Raw genomic sequence first — 9,627 nt, 5'->3', positions numbered from 1 at the left:
GGGGTGCACGTACCCTTTCGGATCCCTACTTTTGTATCTTTGGGGTAAATACCCAGTAGTGCAGTTGCTGGGTCATAGGGTAGCTCTATTTTCAACTTTTTGAGGAACCTCCATACTGTTTTCCAGAGTGGCTGCACCAGCTTGCATTCCCACCAACAGTGTAGCAGGGTTCCCCTTTCTCCGCATCCCCGCCAACATCTACAGGACAATTGTTCTTAAGTCTTTGTGTAGCAAGTCCACACAGCCTATGGTTCTTCATGGACAGTTTCTGGAGATTTATTTTATTCCTTTGAATGGGCCATACTTTCCTGTTCCTTTGTATGTCTTGTGATCTTTTGTTGAAAATTGAGTGTTTGAAAAAAAAGTCTTTCTTATCTTCTTTATCTTCTCTCAGTCTTTGCAGATTGATTCTGAGCAAGGGAAGGTCTTCACTAATCAACCTGATATGAAGGCGTAAGGCCTTTTCTGGGTGTGTATTTTCCTTGGCCTGTGTGTGTGCTTTCTTTCCCCATCCCTATATCCATGACTGCTTTTATTTTTTTATTTTTTATTTTTAAAGATTTATTTAAATCTTTAAGAGAGAAGCGAGAAAGAGAAAAGAGAAAGAGAGAGTGAGCAGGGGGAGGGGCAGAGGCAGAGGGAGAGAGAGAATCTCAAATGACTCCCCGCTGAGTGCGGAGCCCTATGTGGGGCTTGATCTCAGGACCCTGAGATCATGACCTGAGTTGAAATCAAGAGTCGGCTACTTGGGATGCCTGGGTGGTTCAGTCATTTAAGCAGGTCATGATCCCGGAGTCCCAGGATTGAACCCTGCATCGGGCTCCCTGCTCAGCAGAGAGCCTGCTTCTCCACCCACCCACCCCTGCCCCTCACCTCACTCCTGCCCTCTCTCTCTCTCAAATAAATAAATAAAATCTTAACAACAACAAAAAAAGTTGGCCGCTTAACCAACTGAGGCACTGGGGCACCCCCCTATGACTGCCTTTAAATGTCGTAATTTCCCTAAGAATCTAACTCAGCTTCCTCTCAGGGCCTTAGCGGTATTATTGTAATTCCTCCATCAGTAATCTCTTAATCTCAGGGGTCTGCAGCTCTGTAGTCCCCTTCCAGTTTTCATGAACTGTTCCAGCTGCTTTCTATGGCTTCCTCCAGCCTGAGATCCAAGCCGTGCTGCTTTTGGCCATCTGAGCTCCACATTAGATGACACAGAGACCAATCCCTTAGGCAGCTCCAGGACAGGTTAGAACATTGCAAACTTGGATGGTTTTGTTCTCTTTGGTTTACAGAAGGAACTGGGAACTCGGCTACCACTTCTCCCAAAGTATGCCACGCCAGGGAGTGGTTGGAGGAAGGACGAGTAAAAACACGATAAAATTTCCTATTGTATTTTTGCTTATTTATTTGTTTTCATTTTTTTTTTTTTTAATTTTAACTAGGCTTCATGCCCAATGTGAGACTTGAACTTGTGACCCTGAGGTTAGGAGTTGCGTGATCTACCCACTAAGCCAGCCGGGCACCCCTCCTACTGTTTTCAACATGGCTTTTTCTTGGTTGGGCATTCACTTGTTTGCTGTAGATCTCAAATGATTTCCAGAGCTCCTATAAAGTTATTTTACCCAATCTCTAGTTGCTTATTTAATATTTCAATGGAGAACAAGGATCTGGAGACTTCTAGTCCACCATCTTGCTGGTGTCTTGCCAGCATCCATAGGTTTTGATTTGGACACACATTTTCATTCATTTCAAAGTATTTTCTAATTTCCCCTGCAACCTCTTCTTTGACCCTTTCTTCATTTGACACTTAGGCATATGTTGTTTAATCTCTATATGTTGGTGAATTTCCCAAATTTTCTGCTTTTGACTTAATTCCAGGCTTGTTCAATGGTCTAGCATGTGGTCTATCCTGGAGAATGTTCCATGTGAGCTTAAGAAAACATGTATTCTGCTGTTGTTGGATGGAGTGTTTGATAGATGTCTTTTGGGTCTAGCTGGTTTACAGTGCTGTTCCTGTCTTCCATCTGCCTAGTTTTATCCATTACTGAAAGTGGGGTTGAAGTCTCCATTTATCACTATTGAATTATCTATTTCTTCGCTTCTTGATTCACCTTACAATTCTTCAGCTTTTTAATCTTTTCTTGCTGCCATCATTAGCACATGGCTTCTATATTAGTCAGCTTGGGCTGTCCTAACAACATACCCTAGACTGAGAGGTTTAAACAACAGAAATTTATTTTCTCACAGTTCTGGAGACTGAAAAATCCAAGAGCAAGTTTCTAGCAGAATTCAGTTTCTTTTTTTCTTTTTTAAGATTTTATTTATTTACTTGAGAGAGAGAGAGATAGTGAGAGATAGAGCATGAGCAGGGGAGAGAGGGAGAAGCAGGCTACCCACTGAGCAGGGAGCCTGATGTGGGGCTTGATCCCAGGACTCTGGGATCGTGACCGAAGCCAAAGGCAGATGCCTAACTGACTGAGCCACCCAGGCATCCCAGAATTCAGTTTCTAGTGAGAGCTCTATTCCTGGTTTGCAGATGACAAGACTTTTTTTTATAAGTCTCTTTATGGGGCTCTTAAAAAAAAAAAGACACTAACACTGACATTTGGTGTATAACAGCTTTTATCCTCAAGAGTACCTCATGGCCACAAAATACCTGCTGCTGTTCCGTCATTCACTTCGTGATCCAGGCACAGAAAGCAGGCAAGCACAAGGGCAGAATGGCACTTGCTAGCTGAGTTAGATTTCTTCTTGAGAAGCTTTCCCTAAAGTGCCACTCAAATTTCACTTAGTTTCATGGGCTAGAACCTTGTCATATTGTCATCCCATTTATTAGGAAGACTGCTGAATGTAGTGTTTGTTGTTGTAGCGAAGTGCATTGTTCCCCCAACAAAATTAGGGTTTCATTAATAAGGAGGAAAGGGGATGTTTATATAGGTTGGCAACCAGCAGTCTCCACCCCAATCTCCTCCTTGGGCAACCTACCACCCATCACACACTCTTCCTCTCCATAGAACACAGTTAGCCTGCCCTGTGTCTCATGCATCGATTGCATCCAGCTCAAGTCCAGGCCCCTTGGATGGTGTCTTCTTCATCAGGGGCAGATGGAGCTTGTCAGGGACCTAGAAACTGAAAGACAAGTCATCTGTCCCAAACATGCTAAATATACAATGAATGGTAGAGGAAGAATGGGGTGTCCACAACAAAACTCATTCAGAAAAGAGATAGTGAGGAACACAGTGCAATCACAGACCCAGAACATGGTCAGATCCCGAAGGCTTGCTGCCTGGGCAATGGAGTGAGTGCCTTGGTTAGCCCACCAGGTGATCCTGGTTCTGACCTCTGTGAGGATCTTTGGGATCCATTCTCCTCCATTTTCACAGCTGGTGTGGGCACTGGGGAGATGTCCCTCTCAGAAACCATAATTAGGGCTCTAGCAGCCTGTTCTAGCAGACATGAGTTCAGGACCAGAGCCTGTGGCAAGACTTTCATTTTCTAATTTTTGGTAATATAGTATCTTACTCCACTTGGAGGCTATTGTTCCTCTGGTCAAATTCGGGGCACCTGGGTAGCTCAGTTGGTTAAGTATCTGCCTTTGGCTCAGGTCATGATTCCCGGGTCCTAGGATTGAGCCCCGCATCGGGCTCCTTGCTCGGCAGGGAGCCTGCTTCTCCCTCTCCCTCCGCTGCTCCCCTTGCTTGTGTGTGTGGCCTCTCTCGCTCTCTCTCTGTCAAATAAATAAATAAAATATTTAAAAAATATATATATTCATGTATAAGTAACCCTAATCCAGCAACTTGCCTTCCCACAGCCTTTTGTTTTGTTTTTATTGTGAAATGTGTCATGCATAAGAGAGTGCATTTAATATCACAGACATTTAAAAACTAAAACGGGGCACCTGGGTGTCACAGTTGGTTAAGCATCCGACTCTTGGTTTCAGCTCATGTGGTGATCTCAGGGTCATGAGATTGAGTCCTGTGTTGGGCTCCATGCTCCATGCAGAGTCTGCTTAAGATTCTCTCTCTCCCTCTTCCTCTGCCCCTCCTGCCCTGCTTGTGCTTTTTCTCTGTCTAAAATAAAATAAATAAAATATTTTTTTTTAAAAAGGAAAAACTAAAATAAACCGCCATTTCCCTTCAGTGGTACTTGCAATCCTGATTTTGTACATATTTATGTATCCCTTTACAACATATTGTTTAGTTTTGCACATTTTATAAATGGATTTATAAATTTATAAATTTTAAAAATTCTTCTACAACTAGAGTTTTTCCTTTTAGTATTGTGTTTCTAAGACTGAACCATACTGATGCATGTGGCTATTTTTATTTCATCTTTACTGCTCTGTGTATTTCTGTGTAAGAAATGTGTTAATCCATTCTCCAGCTGAGGATGTCTACTGCTCCTAATTTTTATGAACACTGCTGCTCTCAAGATTTTTTGCAACTGTCCCCTGGTGCATAAGTTCAAAAATTTGGGGCACCTGGGTAGCTCAGTTGGTTAAGCATCTGACTGTTGATTTCAGCTCAGGTCGTGATCTCAGGGTGGTGGGATGGAGCCCTGCATCTGGCTCCGTGCTCAGTGGGGAGTCTGCTGGAGAGTCTCTCTCCCTCTCCCGCTGCCCCTCCCCCTGCTGGTGCACGCTCTGTCTCTCTCTCTCAAATAAATAAATCTTAAAAAAAAATAAGTTCAAAAATTTCTCCAGGGCAAATACTTGGGGGTGCAGTTGCTGGGGAGTGGGATGTGTACACATTTAACTGTTTCCTGCCAGACCCTTTTCTGCAGTGGTTTGCCACTTCATCCCACCCTCAGCCCTGTTCCCCATCCTGCCCAACGTTTGGTGTTTTCTGACTTTGAAATTTTTTCCAGGCTATGAAATTTTCTTACAGTCTAAATTGTTATTTTCCTGATTACTAATTAGGTTGAACAATGCTTTATATGTTTATGGGCCATTTGTGTTTCTTCTCCTGGGCAATGCCTCTTCAATTCTTTTGCCTCTTCAATGGAATGGTTTCTCTTATTCGCATTGATTTATGGGAATTCTTAAGATATTCTGGACACTGATCCCCACAATTACACTTAACAGCGATGACCTTTATTTTTTAAGTCTGAAAAATGTGGGCCCTGTCACAGCTGTCCTCTATGCTGGCTCAGCCCTTGCCCTTTGGCCCCTCCTCCTTGGCCCAGTCCCCTCTGCCCATGCCTTGAGGTCATGTGAAACAATAAATTTAGGTGGAAGGCTCACCGTTATTTATTTATTTATTTATTTATTTATTTATTTATTTATTTATTTATTTTTAAAGATTTTATTTATTTATTTGACAGAGAGCACAAGTACGCAGAGAGGCAGGCAGAGGGAGAGGGAGAAGCAGGCTCCCCGCCGAGCAGGGAGCCCGATGCGGGGCTCGATCCCAGGACCGTGGGATCATGACCTGAGCCGAAGGCAGCCGATTCACCGACTGAGCCACCCAGGCGCCCCGGAAGGCTCACCTTTAATCTGATTTTCCTGGTGGGGTTTTCCCTTGTCCTCTGGCAGCAAACTACCTTGTCTTCACTGGAAGGATTGAAAAAGCCTGAAGGTGAATATTCTTGTCCTCTGCTAACGTCCCTTCACATTCATTTCACAGCCATGTGGAATAGGGGCAACTGAATTCAACTCTACAAGGTTCCAAATTACAGGACCCTTGATCAATTTACAATTGAGGCTGTAGGCAATGTGTTTCCTTTGTCTATGACCAGCTGGCTCCCGCCTGGCTGTCCTTGTTCTTGGAGGACTTGGTTCAAAGCAGCCGGAATGAGCTGAGCCAGCCTATGCTGATATTCTTTCCCTTCTCCCATGTGCCCTGACCTATGCCCTTGGTTGGCACAAAGTCCAGTTTCTTTTTCTTTTTTTTTAAAAAAACATTTATTTATTTGACAGACAGAGACACAGCAAGAGAGGGAACACAAACAGGGGGAGTGGGGGAGAGGGAGAAGCAGGCTCCCCGTGGAGCAGGGAGTCCGATGTGGGGCTCGATCCCTGGACCCTGGGATCATGACCTGAGCCCAAGGCAGATGCTTAACAACTGAGCCACCCAGGCGCCCCGGAGTCCAGTTTCCAAAGCATCACAGTCAAGAATTTGACCAAATGTTTCACTACCCCGAAACTAAAGGTAACAACTTTCCAGCCTTCCAGCCTCTCACATCTGTACCTCTACAGTTCTGAACTTGACCCTCTCCAGTCAGCCACTTCCAAAACGTTAGATTCTGTAACTTGCAGCCCCCACTCTGTAGTATCAAATTATGTTCAATGAATATCAATGAAGATTTGATGAGCAATCCAGGGCTGAAATGGTGTCTTCATGAGGTTTTCAGGGATGCAGGCTCCTTTTGTATTTCTGCTAAGACAATGTCAAAATGAGCATATAGCCTTCACAAGATGGCTGCTTGAGCCCCAGCCCTCATATCTGCATTCAAGGCAATAGGGAGGAGGAAAAGGCAAGGGCAAAAGGAGATTGGTCTACTGATTCAGCTCTCCCTCCTCTTGTTCTTTGCTCTAAGATATACGAGCATCAGGTCACTCTCAGGCAGGAAAGATGATGGTCAGATTTCACTACTGGGTTCAACAGAATATAATGTGGAAAAATGCTATTTCCAGTGTGGAATAGGGGTGACACATTGAAACAAATGTGAAAGAACACTTGATCCATAAAGAAATGTTTAATAATAATTTAAAACTTCATCAAGCCAGATTATTCCAATTTAAAACACTAAGAAATAGGACCATCAGGAAAACAACACCAGCTTCTGAAGGTACCAAAAGGATGTAGAGCAAATTTCCATGTAGATGGAAAATTAGTATTTGTTGAGTTATAAATATGGGTTTTTGCCATAAGACAGTGGTTAATTTCCCCCTCAACATTATTGAGGAATAATTGACAAATATAATTGTATATATTTAAAAAGTGCAAAGTGATAATTTGATATACATATACACTGTGGAATGATTACTCAAATCAAAATAATTAACACATCCGTCACCTCACTTAGTTAAGGATGTTAATTATTATTCAATGACAAATCCTGCAAATACAAAATAAAACTCAAATCCGTGGTCAGGTAATAATCTACCTGGAAAAAAGGCAAGGCAATAAACTCAGAGTCTAGCCTGTCACATATTTCCTGCACTAACATTATCTACAGAAGCACTTTGCCTATTTGTGCCAGGTGATTCCTTCTGCAGCTGACTGTGGTTCAGGCACAAAGCTGCAAAGTCTAAACATGTGTATAGAACCGAAAGAACATTCTCCACCAGCTGTGGGGGTTATCAGTAGACAGCAGGGGACCTAAGGTTCCTTATCTTTGTTGTCTTATCATAATTCCAAATATGCATTTTGAGGTGCGATTTTGTTTTGAAGACACTCCTCTTGAATAGGTGCCCTATGGTCACAATTAACAATAATAAATGAAACTCTAGCTTTGAAGAGTTGACCCATACCAACCCATGGAGAGACACGACCTTGTGGGACACACTGAGGTCGGCTCACCTTCTGAGGAATTTCTCCAAAAACCCCACCCACCATCACCTTACATCTCATTGGCCAGAACTTAGTCATGTGGTTAGCCGTCCCTTTGAAGGAACCTGGGAAATGTAGTTGTTAGCTGGGCACAGATTGCTAAGACCCAACAAAATCAGGGTTTTGTTAACAAAAAAATGAAAGGAAAGATATTTCGGGTGGGCAATCCTAACTAGTTGGACAAAAAGGAATGTATTTCCCGCAGAATTATTAGAAGGGAAGAAGAAACAAGTCTAGGCAATGCTCTCACAGTGTTGCTTAATTGTCTTGATTAATCTCAGAAAATTAACTTTGTTGTTTTTGTCACCCATTTCGGCAAAATGGATGACCTCTCCCGGCCTGCCACTTCTTATCCCACCTTCTTGCTATTTCCAAATCAGAACCTTCCATGGGTGCATCTTATTGGTGGGAACTAGGTCACAGGTCCGAAAGGGAGTCTGGGAAATGTAGTTTTTTTTTTAAATCCGACCTTAACAAGGTAGGATTCGCAGTTGTGTGGAGACAGCGTATTTCATTCATTCTAAGACACATAATTTTTTTCATATTTTCATGTCTCTAAAATTAGGATGCTTCTGACAACCAGTAACGGCTCTTGGCCATTTGGCAATTTTGTAAGCCATCAGCATTGCTGTACAATCGTGAGACTTCCTTACAGAGGTTAAAAGCATCTCTATCAGAAGGGTCAGATGGCCTCACCCATCTGCTTTTCAGATCCCAAATCTCTGTGGCTGCCAGCTCTTCTCACTCTATTTGCCTGACCTAAAAACAGAAGTCTTAACTTCCACTGTGGAGGGTTTCTGGAAGACGCAATGATAGATACAATGGTAGGTCCATCCTCTTTCTGGGCAGGGTTGGGATGAATGAGTAGGAGGGAGAGAGCCTCTGAGGCAGGAGGCTCCTGGGTGTAAAGGCATGGTGGCAGTGGGGACAACCTCTCTAAGGACAGCAGGAGGATAGGTTCTCTGAGTCCCGCTTCTGTCTCCCAGGAGCTAAGGCTCCGCTCGCAGCCTGTCCAACATCTCCTGCCTTCCTGGGGGAGCCATCCCGAGTCTGGTCCCAGCTGGGCACTCTCCTTTCAGGCCGGTGCAGTTGGGCAGACAACACTGGGCCCCAACCTGGCTCCAGCCGAACAAGTTTAGACAAGTGGCTGAATGAGCCTGGGTTTTCTCATCAGTGAGTTGGGTGTGATGCTGTCCACCTCCCTAGGATGTTGAGAGAGTTAAATGGGTTAATGGGTGGAAGCTTAAACCCCTGGGCTGAGCCGGTGGGGAGGGGCTCTCTGCAGTCCCACTCCTTGCTTTCCCCACCTCTCTGGAGTAGTAGCCCCCTGGGGAAGAGGTGCTAAATCTGGCCTCCCTGCAGAGGCTGACACTTGTAACTGGGGAAGTGTGCCGAAGGAGGTATAAAGCAGATTACAGGGCTCTTGTTTGGCCCCTGGAGAGAAGGCACTGTGCCAAAGTGCCTGTGGCTGACTCTGCCCAAGGCAATTCGCTGAGTGGGAAGCAGGGCAGTTGTCATCACAATGAGGATACTTGACTGCCCAAAAGACTGATGGGAGAATCTAAAGGGAGAGGGGAGAGTCGGTAGAAGGCCGTAGTAGGGTCTTTGGAGTGGGAGGGACGGGGGCTCAGATCCCAGCTCCTTCTCTTGTTAGCCATGTGCCCCTGCGAAGGGCGCCTGGTCACTCAGACCTCCACAGCCTCATCTGTAAAATGGGCATAGCAGCTGTCTCATAGGGCCGTTTGTGAGAACCAGGCTAGCTCGTAAACATAATGTTCCCATACAACTCTTGGAACATGCTAACGGCTGGGTGTACACTAGTTATTTGTTAGAATATATCCACCCTGTCTGGGCTGTTTGGTGAATGATAAATGTGAGTGGTGGGGATGCACTTTGCTTTAAGAAAACCAAACCACTCATGCTGAAATGTATCAACTTGACTATTTGAATTCTGAAGGAAGGGGTTTTTTTTTGTTTTTTTTTTTTAAGGATCTTTTTATTTTGGAATAACTTTAGACTTACAGAAAAGTTGCCAGTATAATACAGAGAATTCCCATATACCGTTCACCCAGTTTCCACC

Source organism: Leptonychotes weddellii, chromosome 3, assembly GCF_054177405.1.
Source record: "Leptonychotes weddellii isolate Sample4059 chromosome 3, ASM5417740v2, whole genome shotgun sequence".
NCBI classification, from domain to species: Eukaryota; Metazoa; Chordata; class Mammalia; order Carnivora; family Phocidae; genus Leptonychotes; species Leptonychotes weddellii.
The sequence above is the reverse complement of the archived record's forward strand: the minus strand, read 5'-3'. Positions refer to the sequence as shown.